Source organism: Phalangium opilio, unplaced genomic scaffold (genome assembly GCF_054372755.1).
Source record: "Phalangium opilio isolate 3A_F unplaced genomic scaffold, DU_Popi_V2 ptg000043l_1, whole genome shotgun sequence".
NCBI classification, from domain to species: Eukaryota; Metazoa; Arthropoda; class Arachnida; order Opiliones; family Phalangiidae; genus Phalangium; species Phalangium opilio.
In genome coordinates this window covers 2,090,135-2,104,128 of record NW_028324167.1, presented here as the reverse complement: position 1 = coordinate 2,104,128, position 13,994 = coordinate 2,090,135, and positions in this window count along the sequence as shown.

Genomic DNA, 13,994 nt, shown 5'->3' with positions numbered 1-13,994 from the left:
CCAAGTGTAAGTCACTGAACTAAATTAAATACTTACTAAAATAGGACGAATGCATTTCAATATAGTGGCTATGTAGGATCACATCCGCAAACCAAAATTTTGGAATTAAAAGAGTATAAAACCCGCGCCTTCAAACCGTCGTCTGCTCTACGTCTAAGCTGTTAAATGGCAACTTATGTCCAGCACTGGTACCAAAAAATGGTCTGATCATAAACCAACCTTAAAAATTAAAGGTGGCAGCACATTCTCTGATTTTTTTGAAGCTGTGCGGGCAAGTAAAACTCTAGGGGCGAATCGTGAGCAGATTTCCGCTTTAACTGTCCGTATGTTCTCGGAGGGGGGAGCAGTGATGAAGGGAGTGCTTCCCTCCCGCGGAAGGACTTTATAGACTCTTCCATTTACTAGCCTTGAGTGAAGCGTTCCATAACTTGCATTCCCATTCCCCATTTTGGACGATACCAAATTGACTGTTTTTAAAGAGGTGATACCTAGCATCGCACGAAAAAAAGTTATAATATATGGCATGTTTTCAAAGGAGTAGTTCAAAATAACTAAGCCTACCGAAAAAAGGTCTTAAAATTAATATTATCATATTGCTCTCAAATTCATATCCCAAACAAATCATCAAATCCGCAAAATATCTTCAAACTTCTAATAAATCTTCAAATTATCGAATCCCTAGACAATTCTTTAAATCTATATCTATTAAATGAAAGTCCTGACTGACTGACTGACTGATAATCAACACCCAGCCCAAACCGCTTGCCCTAGAAGGCTGAAAATTTGCAGGAACGTTACTCTTTTTCTTTAACCTATAGACGGGCTGAATGGTCTTTCGGGTGCTCTTTTTTGCCATCTTTTTAAGTATCGGCCAAAAACTTAAAAACCTTTCTTTATGGAATAATGTCCGCATGAAAAGTAATAAAAATGTCCCGACGGGCTGACGGGCAACGCCGAGTACCTTCGCTTTTAGGGTGCCACAAAAATATTAGTCATCAGTAAAATATACCCATTCTTTATATCGTTTTGATGGAAGTTCTTACTACACGCTAGTCCTTAATAAATCTTCAAATTCGTAATAACTTTTGAAGTCCGCAATAAATTTTCAAACCCTTAATAAATCTTCAAACCCTTAATAAATCTTCAAACCCTTAATAAATCTTCAAACCCTTAATAAATCTTCAAACCCATAATAAATCTTCAAATCCTTAACAAATTTTCAAATCCTCAACAAATCTTTAAATCCTTAACAAATCTTTAAATCCTTAACAAATCTTCCAATCCGTAACAAATCACAAATCAAAGAATTTGGCATAGATTTCAAATCTCGTACACAATTTAAACGAGTGACGGACCCCTCGGCTAATATACTTAAAGATGCTTTTTAAAAAGGGTAGTGATTTGTTGGTGTAGAATCTGCAGTTTAGCTCAGAGAGTTAATGAAGCGGCTTGTATTACGTTAGTGACATCTTCAATCCAGTTGATTTATTTTTTGTTCTATATTTAATACTATTGAACTAAGTTGGTTAATGTCATTAATTGGTAGCTTTTTTTACTGGTTCCATCGCGCTTGGTTTTGTTTTATTGATGTAGAGTCTGCAGTTTGGTTCACAGTTAATGAGGAGCCTCGTGTTTCACTATTGAACTAAGATGGCGTTAGTGGTTAATGTCATTAATTGGTTCACAGTTAATGAGGAGCCTCGTGTTTCACTATTGAACTAAGATGGCGTTAGTGGTTAATGTCATTAATTGGTTCACAGTTAATGAGGAGCCTCGTGTTTCACTATTGAACTAAGATGGCGTTAGTGGTTAATGTCATTAATCGGTAGCTTTTTTACTAGCTCCATCGCGCGTGATTTTGTTTTGTTAATGTATTGCAGAATCTGCAATTTAGTTCAGAGAGTTAATGATGTGCCTTGTGTTTGGTAGCGACATCTCCAGTCCATTTTATTTTTTTTGTATATTTATTACCTTTGAACTCAGATAGCATTAGTGCTTAACGTCATTAATTGGCAGCTTTATTTTACTAATTCCATCGAGCTTGTTTTGTTTGGCAAACGTCCGTAAAATAACGTTCATAAGGCGTTTTGATGGAAATTTAAATTGAAGTCCAAAGTGATTAGGTGGTTAATCACAGTTGGGTTTTTAGAGTTATGAGTGAAGTACTTGAGGTTTAATCGGGTGGTGAAGGAGGGGGGATTTGGGGTATTTCACCACCCGCGGACACGGGGTAGTCAGTTCCTGTAGGGTAGGGATGCTGACAAGTCCCTTATTCCCTCAAAACTTTGTCGCCCAGAAGCTTGGCTTACAGGAGTGCGCCCAAACTCCCAACATAGTAAAGTACATAATTTTACTAACAAACCATTGCTGTTCTAAATTTTAATAACGTTGAAGCAACTTTTGTTCAAAAAAGTTTTTTTTAGCGAATTCATATCTGTTATGAACTTCTATTCTGTTGACGAACTTGAAGGCAAGGCTTGCCAAGCCGTTATATAATTATGCAGGGAAACCAAATAATTGACATGTATTGTTTGGCCTTGGTACAGCTTGACGTTCTACAGACACTCGCTCAACCAATACGAAGGTTATTTCTTTGATATCTTTGGTTTTTTTAATCCAAAGTCGCTCTCATTCTTTGAACACGCCAGTCTAAAGTGTCTGTTGTTTCGGCATAGAAGTTGAATATTTATATTTCTTGATCTGTCTATCGAAGTCTTGTGGTGCTGATTTTTATAATGATGATGATCATATTTTTTAGCTGTGTAGTTTTAAACTTTTAATTTACTGGTAAAGGCTATGATGAATTATCTTTCTGTTGAAGCTTAGCAGCTGGCACGTGTTGATACAATACGCTTGTAGTTGTACGAAAATAGTCTTTAAATTGCATGTTTCAAACTTGAAAATATGCACTGCTTGTAGCATTTATGTCGAAATAATTTTGTTCTTCGTTATATTAGTTATGTAAAGGGGCGTAGGGGGAGGAGGCGAAAGAAAACTTTACTATTTACTGGCTATTATATGTTCATTTAAAAATAGATTTTGAGGGTCAATTTTTTAAAATTTTGTTAGGCAACTCTTAGCTTTAAGTTTGGAAACAGTGCTGCTAGAACATGAGAATTATTGTTTTGCGCGCGGGTTACCAAAGGGACAATGAAAAGGTTATTAAATTTTGAAGAAAAAAAAGCTATTCGAGAAGTTTTGCAAATTCTACCCCTGTTGGTTTTAATCAATGGCACCCGTCACTCAGACTACTCCAGCTGGTGAGAAACACATAGAGAATATGCAAAACTTCCTGGAATATTAATTGTAAAAAAAAATGGTTTAGTTATTTTATTTACAAGGGTAATGTAATATATATATATATTTTTTGGTAACCGCAATTGGGGAAATAATTCTCAAACTTTATAAAAACTAATTCTCCAACAATAGTAGGGTATTAGTTAGTGGGACAAATTAATTAGTTTATATGGCCATTAAATAGTTTAAAAATGGATTTTTGTAAGTGGTATTAGATTGGGTCGGGTACACATTATTGATAAGTTATACAAAGAAAAGGTTATATTAATAAATAATATTTAAACACAAAATCTTCGCTACAGGGGGTTTAAATTAAAACAGTATAATATTAGATTAAATTAATTTAGTTTATAAAATCTCGTGGATTATTTTGAACGGTTTGAAATTGTTAATGCAAAAAATTTATGGGCGTCTTAATGTAAAAAAATATAGCGCGCTTAAAAGAGAAAAAAATGGAAGATGCGAAACTGATATTTAGAAAACTCTTCGAATATATTAAGTTTAATCAGTATTTATTTAAAATTTGGATACGAGTGTCTAAATCTCAGTTCTAAAAATCTGTTCAATGTTAACAAATAATATGAGTTTGTCTCAATAGTATCACCAGCTTATTAAAGAATTATATTTAATCACGTAGCATTACCAACAGGGGCTACGTTTTTAACTTGTTTTTACATAAAATACCATTGGAGAAAGATTAATACAGAGTATTAAAAACCCTTCACTAGAAAATTTACAAATTAATGCAAGAATCATCGCCCTTTTTCATAACAATAGCATGGCCCTACAATCCTCCCTCCTCTCCCATTCACGGTTATTATAGTCTGGGCAACATCAAAATTAATCTCAAACCATTGTAAACCTTACACATGCTCTAGGGCCACCAATCTTACCCAAGCATAAATTACTTTAAAGGGAATATGAAACTATTAGTATATCTTTGACAGATATGATGCTCCTTTCTGGTACGAATATTGAAATTTTAAGCTTTACCCGGGGTAAATTTGATATGGATTCTTCAATCACGTTAGATCCTTTAATGTATCTGGACTCTTTCCAAGAGCAGAACAGTGACGTCAGTCAAGTTACTGACGAATCTCTCCCTTTTTCTGAGCATTGCATCACTGACCTCGTACCAGCCGTTGTCTTTTCTCACAAAGTTCACATAATGTCCCTCGGCCAACGATTGACCTTTGTGAATAATCACCCCTTTAGTTTTAAAAAGCATCTTGCTCAAAGTGACATTTTGATTTTCAAAACTTGATATTTTGGTCGAAATCTTAACGGGACGACCATCTTTGTAATCGCCACGGAGAAGACACAAAAATACGTACTTCCCGCTGGATATCAATACATCACGCTCTTGTATTTTTGGGTTGTTACAAAATACGCATGGCACCTCTGTTAATCTCATCCTTTTTTCTAGAGATTTCCAATCAATTTTATCTCGGTTTTCTAGTGGAAGATTGAAAATGTTGCTTTCAACAATATTTTCCGAATTTTGTTCAACTTGACATTTGGGGCATTTGGTAACATTTCGCGACTTTGACCAAAAAAGATCTTTTAGAGCCTTAGAGTAATCGCCTTCCATTTCTTGGCTTAGTGTCGTCAAGAGTACCATCAAAAATTCACTGGCGTCTTGTTGAACGTTTTGCGTAAAATGATTTCCGACAGCCATTCTCAGTTCCAACCCTTTACGACTGAAACTTCCTTGAGAACTCTCGATGTCGTTTATTGTGTCATGGAGGCAACGTAAAACTGGTTTTTCAACGAATGATCCATTGTAAGATTTAACCAATTCCCTTAATTCCGGCACTAATAAGAGTAGTTGCAAAACGCTATTAGAATAGCACGTTACTTGATCATCGTTAGCTAAACCTTTCAAGGGAAAACTATCCAAACTCTGTTGGGCTTTCCTTTTCTTCTTCGGTGTTTCTTCACATCTCACTTCCTCGCCTTCTAAAAGGCTTTTAGATAGTGTAGGCGCACTTCTTTTCCCACCTCTACTTTCTTTCGACTCCGTTATTTCCAAAAGAGGCAGATCTGGCCTATATTTTTTGCGAAGCCTGTTATATTCCATTATGGCTCGTCCATCCGCCTTAATTTTAGTCGGATCGAACTGTAATAGATGGAGTCCGGCTAAGGACGTCACTCTCGATAAAGCGACGTACGCCATGCCCGTTCCAAATAAATTCGGACCCAAATCCATAATGGCGCATTTTAAACTCATGCCTTGGCTTTTGTGTATCGTAATTGCGTATGCCAGGATGACGGGAAACTGGGAGCGCTTAACGTAAATGTTTGTCATGAGCAAAAATTTGACGCAAATTTTCTCAACTAAAAAGTCAGTGTTAGCGTTGTCGTTGTCGTTGTCGTTATTCGGTTCGCGATCTACTCTGAGAAAAATACCAACAACGTTTCCTTGTTCGTCCTTCTTGAATCCAGTTACGAAACCCATCGTACCATTTACAACGCCTTTTTCAAAACTGATATTCCTTCTGACCATTATACGGCAGCCAACGCAAAGAATTAACTCGCTCTCCAAACCGCCCGTTTTGGACGGTTCGTTTTTTAGACTTTGAAGTCTCCTCAAAATGTTTTTATTCATTTTTTTGCCATAGTCAGCGAGTCTATCCTGGCAAGGAATGACTTCAACTTTCTCGCCGTTTTTTCGCAGCATTTCGCCGTTGAATTTTTCGCACATGGCTAATTTAGGCATCAAACAAATTGGGCGAAACCCTTCATTGGACAGTTTAATGAAAAGGTCCATAGCCACCTCGATGTTTTTTCCTCGAGCAACCAATCTACTTTCTAAGGTTGCAACATCAGCTTTAGAAATATTCCCAATTCTAACTCTGCTTAAAATGTCGCCGTAACTTTGGTCGTTGGCTTGTCTAACATTTTGCGTTAGTTCATCGTATTTAAAAAACTTCCAAAGATCACTTCCTCCGATGCAATTGAATCCAAGTCTGGCTTCTTCGGAAGTGATTTTGATGAACGCGGGATTTCCTTGAACCGGAGGCAATTGGAAAAAGTCTCCCAAAACAAGGATAAATACAACTCCACCAAATGGTTGGTTCATTTCCCAAAATTCGTTCAGCCTCAAGTGAACGTGAGTCAGTAACACCGACGAGACCATGGAAATTTCATCAATAATTAACAGTTTTAAATTTCCCAAAGTTTCTTTCATAATGCTCATATTGTCAGAACTTAGGGAATGGTATTCGGCAATACGCCCATGATCTACCGGCAACATTAGTAATCTGTGTAACGTTACGCCATTAACATTCAACGCTGCCAAACCCGTTGGCGCGGCAATTGCCACGCTAGCAGGATTTTGAAAGCGTCGCCTTACGGCGTTAGCGAGAGTGTCGATAAGAAACGATTTGCCAGTGCCACCAGGTCCCGACACAAAAAGGCACTTGTTTCCAGATTTTTCTCCCTCTTGGGAGAAGTGATCCATGATGTGATCATATATTCGCCTTTGATCCGAGTTTAGTGACGCCACATTCTCAACATCAGTCTCGAAATTCATTTCCATGGCAGCTTCCACATCAGCCATCGCGTGTTCGGTTTCGATAACAATTTCTTTCCCTTGCAGCGCATTTTCATCATCGTCACTTTCAATCTCAGAGACTATGGTTTCTGGCTCTTGCGCCTTTTTAGAAGCCTTCCGTTTCTTTTCAACTTCTTTGGAAACCGAGAGTTTCTCGTGATATTCTCTCATGTCCTTCAACACCGAAAGCGAGTTTTCGAAAGCATCGGCGTATGTTTCAAAATCGCCCAATAGCTCAGTTTCGTCACGCCACGGTTTGAAGAGGATCAATAGAGCGTGACAATACTTTTCTTTCTCCTCTATCGGGTCGTGAATAAAGTGCTCTATTATAAAGGGCTTAATTCTCTTTCTCATGAAACCCATATTGTTTTTCAACTGGATTACATTCGCATTTTTCTCGACACCCTCAGAGCGCATCGCATAATCGTAAAACTGACCAAATTCCCGCAAACTAAGATTTTCCAAGCTGTCAGGACGATTCGGATATTTGTCGTCGACGAACCCTTTTTGGCAAGTGTCCGTGCTTTCGGGGTCGGTTTCCCTCAATCGCGCGAGTTCCTTGTAACCTTTCAAAACTCTCGATCGGTTTTCTTTTAAGTTAGTGTTAATAAATTTAGTGCTGTCGGACATGTTGAAAAGGTCTTGGCCCAGCATCATATCGAGAGCTTCGTAAATTCCTATTTGCTTGCACGTCAAAGATTTCAATCTATACGCAAATAATTTTTTGGACAAACTTTCGTTGCCTAACTCGGCAAAAGTTTGGTCCATGTCAGCCCGGTCTCCCTTTGTCACGTAAGCCGTGACATAGTTTGCCACTATTTCCGATTTGTCAGCGACAAATTGCAAATCCATGTTGGCTTTGGAAGCCAAAAGTAGCGTGGGATTGTAATCATTGATTAAAACTTCGTGCTGTTTTCTCGGCAAGTCGTACAGTCGTTTCTGCACCTTTTTCATTTTACGGTGACGAGTAACTGATCTAACAGAATTCATAGTAGCAATGTTTGTTACGTTTCGAGGGAAACCGTAACGACACACTTTCAATCCTTTTTTAGAATTTTTTCACCTTCTTATAACAACTGGAGGTGCATTTGTGAGTTTGGAATTTTTTTACCAGTCGGTGTAGTTCCGGACTTACCGATGCTCTTGGCATCGAACACGTGACGTGTTTTTGCACGTAATCCAAAATAGTCTCGGTCGAAGAAGTTCCAATCTTTGGAGCGTCCTTGGCCCACAAAAGCATATGGTAGTGAGGTAAACCTCGAGATTGGTATTCAACCCTCCAAAAATGATGTTCTATCATGCGAAGAACTGGATTTTGCTTACACAAGACAAAGTTGTTTAACAGCGACCGCACTTTGTTGTGAAAGTGCAAATTGACGCTAAGTGGGTCGAAATTCAACAATTCAGCCACCGTCATCGACTCTACTCCCGGAATGTCTGAATTCACTTTTCTCAAGTGATCGTGCAGTTTTATATCATCGTACTCGGCCGGATTAAAAGTTAGAAGCCAGGTGGGAGACCAAATTCCCGAATCATCGCTAAAACGTCCCTAAGAACTTTATACCAGTAGTCCTTTGTTCCTCGAATATGACCCAAGAAAGTAGCTAAATTACTCTCAAGTTCTTTATCGCCAGATTCAACTCGATTGAGCAAATTTTCAACACCAATTGGCATGGGCTTTTTAACACGAAGAACGTAGTTCAAACTGCTAGAAATCGCTTTCATTTCGCATTCTTGATAAGAATGGAACAAATAGGCGTAATCTCGTCTAAAAATTGGACTTTTGTTCAAAATACGGGATAAACGATACTCGGTTTCCGTTATTTTCCCAAATGGTCTATCATCGTGCTTGCCAGAGCGACCCCGAGGGAACAAATGAACGAAGCTCATGTATTCCAGTTTTTTGTCCCAAGTGCTAACCGGCTCGGCCTCGACACGCTTCATTTGGTAAGCACCCAATAAATCCTTCGGCGGTTGGACGTTCACCGGATGAATAGAGTAATGATCGTACTGATCATTGGCTTCGCCTTCAGAAAATTTTCGCAACAAAGCCTCGGGTTGCGTTAGAATTTTGTAGGCGTCGCCTGGTGCAAGGCTAGACTGATTTTCATCCTGCTCCTGCATGTTCGAAGCGTTTTGGTCACCTTGGACGCCGTGACTACTACCCGCTGATCCTTCTGTTGGAAGCGCAGCGGAAGCGCGTGTCAACGCATCAGATCCATCATTAATTAACGCAAGTGGATCTGTTACGCTCAGTAATTCTTCTGGAGTCAATGAATTTTCATTTCCATCAATTTCTTGCGTGCCACAAATATATTCCTCATTCATTGTCGAAATATCCATGTCTTTGTAAAAAGGGTTTATCTTTTTCAGCACACTGAAAGCTTTCAACACTTTTTCGAGGCAAACAACCTGCTACCAAACCTTTTTGTCCGCAGTGGGAACGCCGTTCACCAAGATATGCAGTTCGTGATTTTTGGGCAACGTCTTGGGAATCATCTTCAAATTTTTTTCCACTGGAATTGGAAGATAAATTACTCTTCCCTTTAAAGCTTTAACCGTACCAAACTTCACGTTGGAATTGGTTTTAGTGCCTAACCGCACCACAGTGTGGAAGGGCTTCACAAGCTGAATTAAAACTTTCTCGAACATGTTTAAATTGGTGACATCTGGCGGAGGATTGTCAACTGCCAAGTTGTTCATAGAACATCTAACGGGAACTTTACCCTTTCCCAAATCCGTAGCGCAGTAACGAAATATAAGCATCTCTGCTTCTCTAGCGTCCGAATTATTCATTTTCCAGCCAGCTCTTAAAATCAGATAGGCCTCGTTATCAAAAACAGCACTGTTAACTAGTTTTTCTACAGCTCTTAAATCAGTTGTTTTCAGTACTCTAAAACAGCAGTCGCAGGGCGTGTCGTGAAACTCGTTGGTGTTTAGCATTGCCCGAGCAAATTGATTCTCGTAAAGACTCAAGACTTCACTTTCATCGAGAGTGGGCCGAGGAGCGTTAACGCTTCCTGTGGGAGCATTGTTTTGTTCGTTATTTAAATTTTTCCCACGTGTGGCTAGGATTTTTCTCGATTGCACCATGACATTCGTCAGAGAATCGTAATCACCACTTTCAATTTCAGTTGAAATTTTAGTTAACGCGTTGAGCAAGGCTTTGACTTGATACATCTTATTCAGAATACTTCTAATTCCCGAATAATGTGGAGCCAATTCGGCGAAAGAACGCAAATTACTTTGGCACTCTTCGCTATCAGCGCAGTAAGAGGTGTGTCCTAGGAACGGAACTATTCTCACCACTACTTCGCCCCCATCTGGTGGTATAAACACGTTTGATTTTTTGCAAAATTCTTTTCTTAGTTCGCAAAGGTCCAAATCAGACTCAAAAATTTTAGTCAAAGATTTTTCATTAGCATTGGCAACTGTGTTTATGAAAGCTAGTACTTTTGCAATGGCTCGAGTTCGAACATTACAAATGTCACTGCATTCCCAGTATACAGTTTTGTTTTGGGTTTCAATAAACCCCCCTTCATTGATCACAAAATTTGCTTTCGGATTCTTCTCTTCAGTTTCAACAATTTTGAAAAGATTCGTAACAATTCCCGACTCATTAACTTGTAAAACTCGTTCTACGTTACTAGTCTCGTTATTGTTTTTTATGTCAACTAAATTTCCCATTTCGTCAACAAACAATTCTTTTGCCGAACTCGTAACACGGTCTCTCAGAACTTTTCGTACACGACCATTAGAATCCAATTGAAACATTTTGGCGTAATGTGACTCATCGCCAGTTTTCAATATTTTTCCATTATTTCCAATCAGATGATGGGTAGTTTCATGGAAATAGGCCTCTTTCATGCTACTGTGAAGCCTTTTCCCACCAACAACTTCTGCCAAATTGCCAGGGTCAATGGACCCAATTTTTTTGATTTTCTCAACAAAATCCTTAAATTCACTAACAATCCCCGTTAGTTGGGCGTGGTAAGCCGAATATAATTGCCTTTTCAAATGCAATATTCTACCAGCTAGCACTTGGCATTTTAGCTTGTGAGAGATAGACTTGGTCTCGGTGTCAAAAGACTTTGACGCCGCCAATCTTTCAGTGAGACGTTTGACTAGGAACCTTTTATAGCTTTCGGCTATAATTTTTTTGTTTTTGGTTTTGAAAATCCCCGCATTGAGGAGCTTTTTCGCAAATCAAATTTATCTACTTTAGTTGGTTTATGTTTGGGTTTTAATTTTTTTGAACGGAAACCCACATTAGTGGTGCGACCTGGTGCCATGGCCCTTTTACCACCTTTTGCTGTACCACGCGCAAGTTTATGCTGAACATGGCTATTTGCTTTTCTTTTCTGCAAATTATCTTTGTTTTTCAAATAACATTCCTTATTCTTAACTCGCTTAGCTTTCTTTTTTTGCAAAGCTTTACTGTTAACTAACAGTTGCAATTTACTTTGCGCTTTTTCTTTTTGCTTTGCTAAGCATCTTTTTTTCTGTTTATTTTTTCTCGACAAAACATTATGAAAATTTATGAGTTGCACAAAAGAGGAAATCTTTTTCAACCTCTGCAGAGTTTTAATCAGTACAAGCAGTACCGTATTTGACACAGATTGCAATAGGTCACAAATAAGCCTTAATCCCACACTGGAACTTGCAATTTGGATACACAAAGAAATCCAATTAATGGGAGCACAGAAAGAACCCAATTAATGGGAGCACAGAGAACCCACTTGCCAAACACAAAGAATTGGCTGAATAATAGGTACACAGGGAACCTTTTAGGCGCACAGAAAGAACCCAGTGTCAAAAAAAAAACTTCTGACAGAATTGCAAATTGTAAAAAAAAAATACAATATAAATTAATGAAGATATTATAATTACAAGGGAAAGTGAAAACCTGTTAAGACTAAGAGTAAAAAAGACAATTTCACAATCTGAAATGAGAACAAAAGTTATTGTACAATAGGAACATAAAAAAACCAAAAATACTTAGTTTATAGATCATGTAAAACCTTAAAAATTAAGATTCGTGGCAATTAATATTCTTTTACAAGTCTTCGGAATTGTAAGAGAACGGAACGAGGTGGAAATTGGAACAATTCCCGCCGAAATAGAAGCAGAGGCTGCCAAGTGCGATGGAATAAGCTACTTGAATTTAGTGCCCTCTGGAGTAGTAGCAAGGAGTAATTATAACTGGATACGTTGGTGTATCCCATTTTATTTCTCTATGCTGCTTCTCCTAGCCCAGGGATTCCAGGGAATTTTTTTGGCGGGAAAATACTATTACCAAAGCCCCTGCCAAGCTATTAGTCCTATTACTTCTTTATTTAAACAAGCCGTTTATCAACCTCGTAAGTATGTTTTAAACACAATTTTTAATAGTTAAAATTATTAATTAACGGGTTTTGAAGCTAAGTCATAAAATTTGAAGTTATAATGTTTAAATTTATTGTCAAACTTTAAACTAGATAGAAAGTAATTGATTGTAAACTATTCAATGAAATTTCTTGTTTGTCGGTTTGGGTTTAGTAATGAAAGGCAAAAACATAAAAGTTGTGAACGCCTACTTCTACGGCGGCGGCGGTCGCGGACGGTGGCAATGGGTCCGGACTTGCTACAAGTGCAAGAAGGCCGGCCACATAATGCGGGACTGTCCGCAAAACGGAGGTACTAAATATTTTCGATTGCTTTTCCTGGGGCTACCTAAAAACGTCTATGCACTTCGTTAAAAATCTCATTTAGGGAAACTAGTTTTAAATTTAATAAAATGTTATAGAGAGCTTTCAGTTGGAGCTGAGTCTCGTGACATAATTTACGCTGCCATATTGGAGGGTTTAAAGCAGGAATGAAGCCGCGACCACCCAATATGGCTACCAGAACAGCGGTAAGACTTGGGAGGGTGTGACGTACTACTATCCCATCTGAAAGCTCCTTACTGAAAATAAAAAAGACAGTGAAGTTCCCTGCTATCCCTAGGTAGCCCTAATGCAAGCAATCTTAGTTTGAGCCTGTTATCGCCATGGCTTTCATAGTGTAATTTTGTTCTAATATTGGCAATGGGGTAGAAAGATATTCTATGGTATAAACGTATCTAGAGAAAAGGGGATATTAGACTGAAATTGTAGGACAGAGAATCTCTGCATGTAAGGCCAAATTGAAATATAAAAAAGTATATCGCACACAAATCAGCCAAAGGTGTTAAAGGCTCAAGCATATATAGTTGACTTATATACGGTTACATGGTAGACGACGCGTTGCCGGGCAACGTAACCACCACCACCACCAACAACACGAACCCAACCACCACCAACCCAACCACCACCACCAACTCAACCACCACCACCACCACCACCAATATGGAAACCCCCATGGAAACCCCATTGTAAATATTTGTAAGTATTAAGCCACATTTAAAAAAGTTAACACTTTTATTAAATTGGGGCACAAGAAAAGAAGTTACTATCGGGTTTTTTTCATTAATCTCTTAAAAGCCTTAAGTTTTAAATATTTTTACATCCTGAATTCTTCAATAAAAAATTTTCATTTAAGATAATTAATATATTTTTTCTTATATTTTTTGTAGCATCATCACCATATTAATTTTCATTCAATTTTTTTTTGTCACAATTAATATATTAACCAAATAAATCAATTTCATCCATAATTATTGCATTCTTATTAATTCATTTTAATGAACTAATATTCCATTCTAATTATTTTATCCCTTGAATTGAAGACTCATTTTCCCAGCCATGTTGTTATTTTTTTTAAAAATTCAATTAACTTTCCCATCATTATTCCATTCTTATTGATCCATTTTAATAAACTTTATCACTTTAACTGAAGAAAAGATTTACCAGTCATTTCATTACACCTTGAACATAGGAAATGATTTCCCAACCATTATGTTATCTTTTGAAAAAATAAACCAACTTTTCCATCCTTATTCCATTCTTTTTGATTCGCAACCATTTAGTTTTCCAGTTATCTAAAAAATGGTTGACCCGTTTAAAGTTACAAATATATTTCATAAAGAAATTTTCTTATCCCTTGGCCTTCTAAGCTCAGTAAAATTAAATTTCCTAAATTTTCATGTTTTTTGTAAAAGATCCGAAACTTATAATCTCCTGAT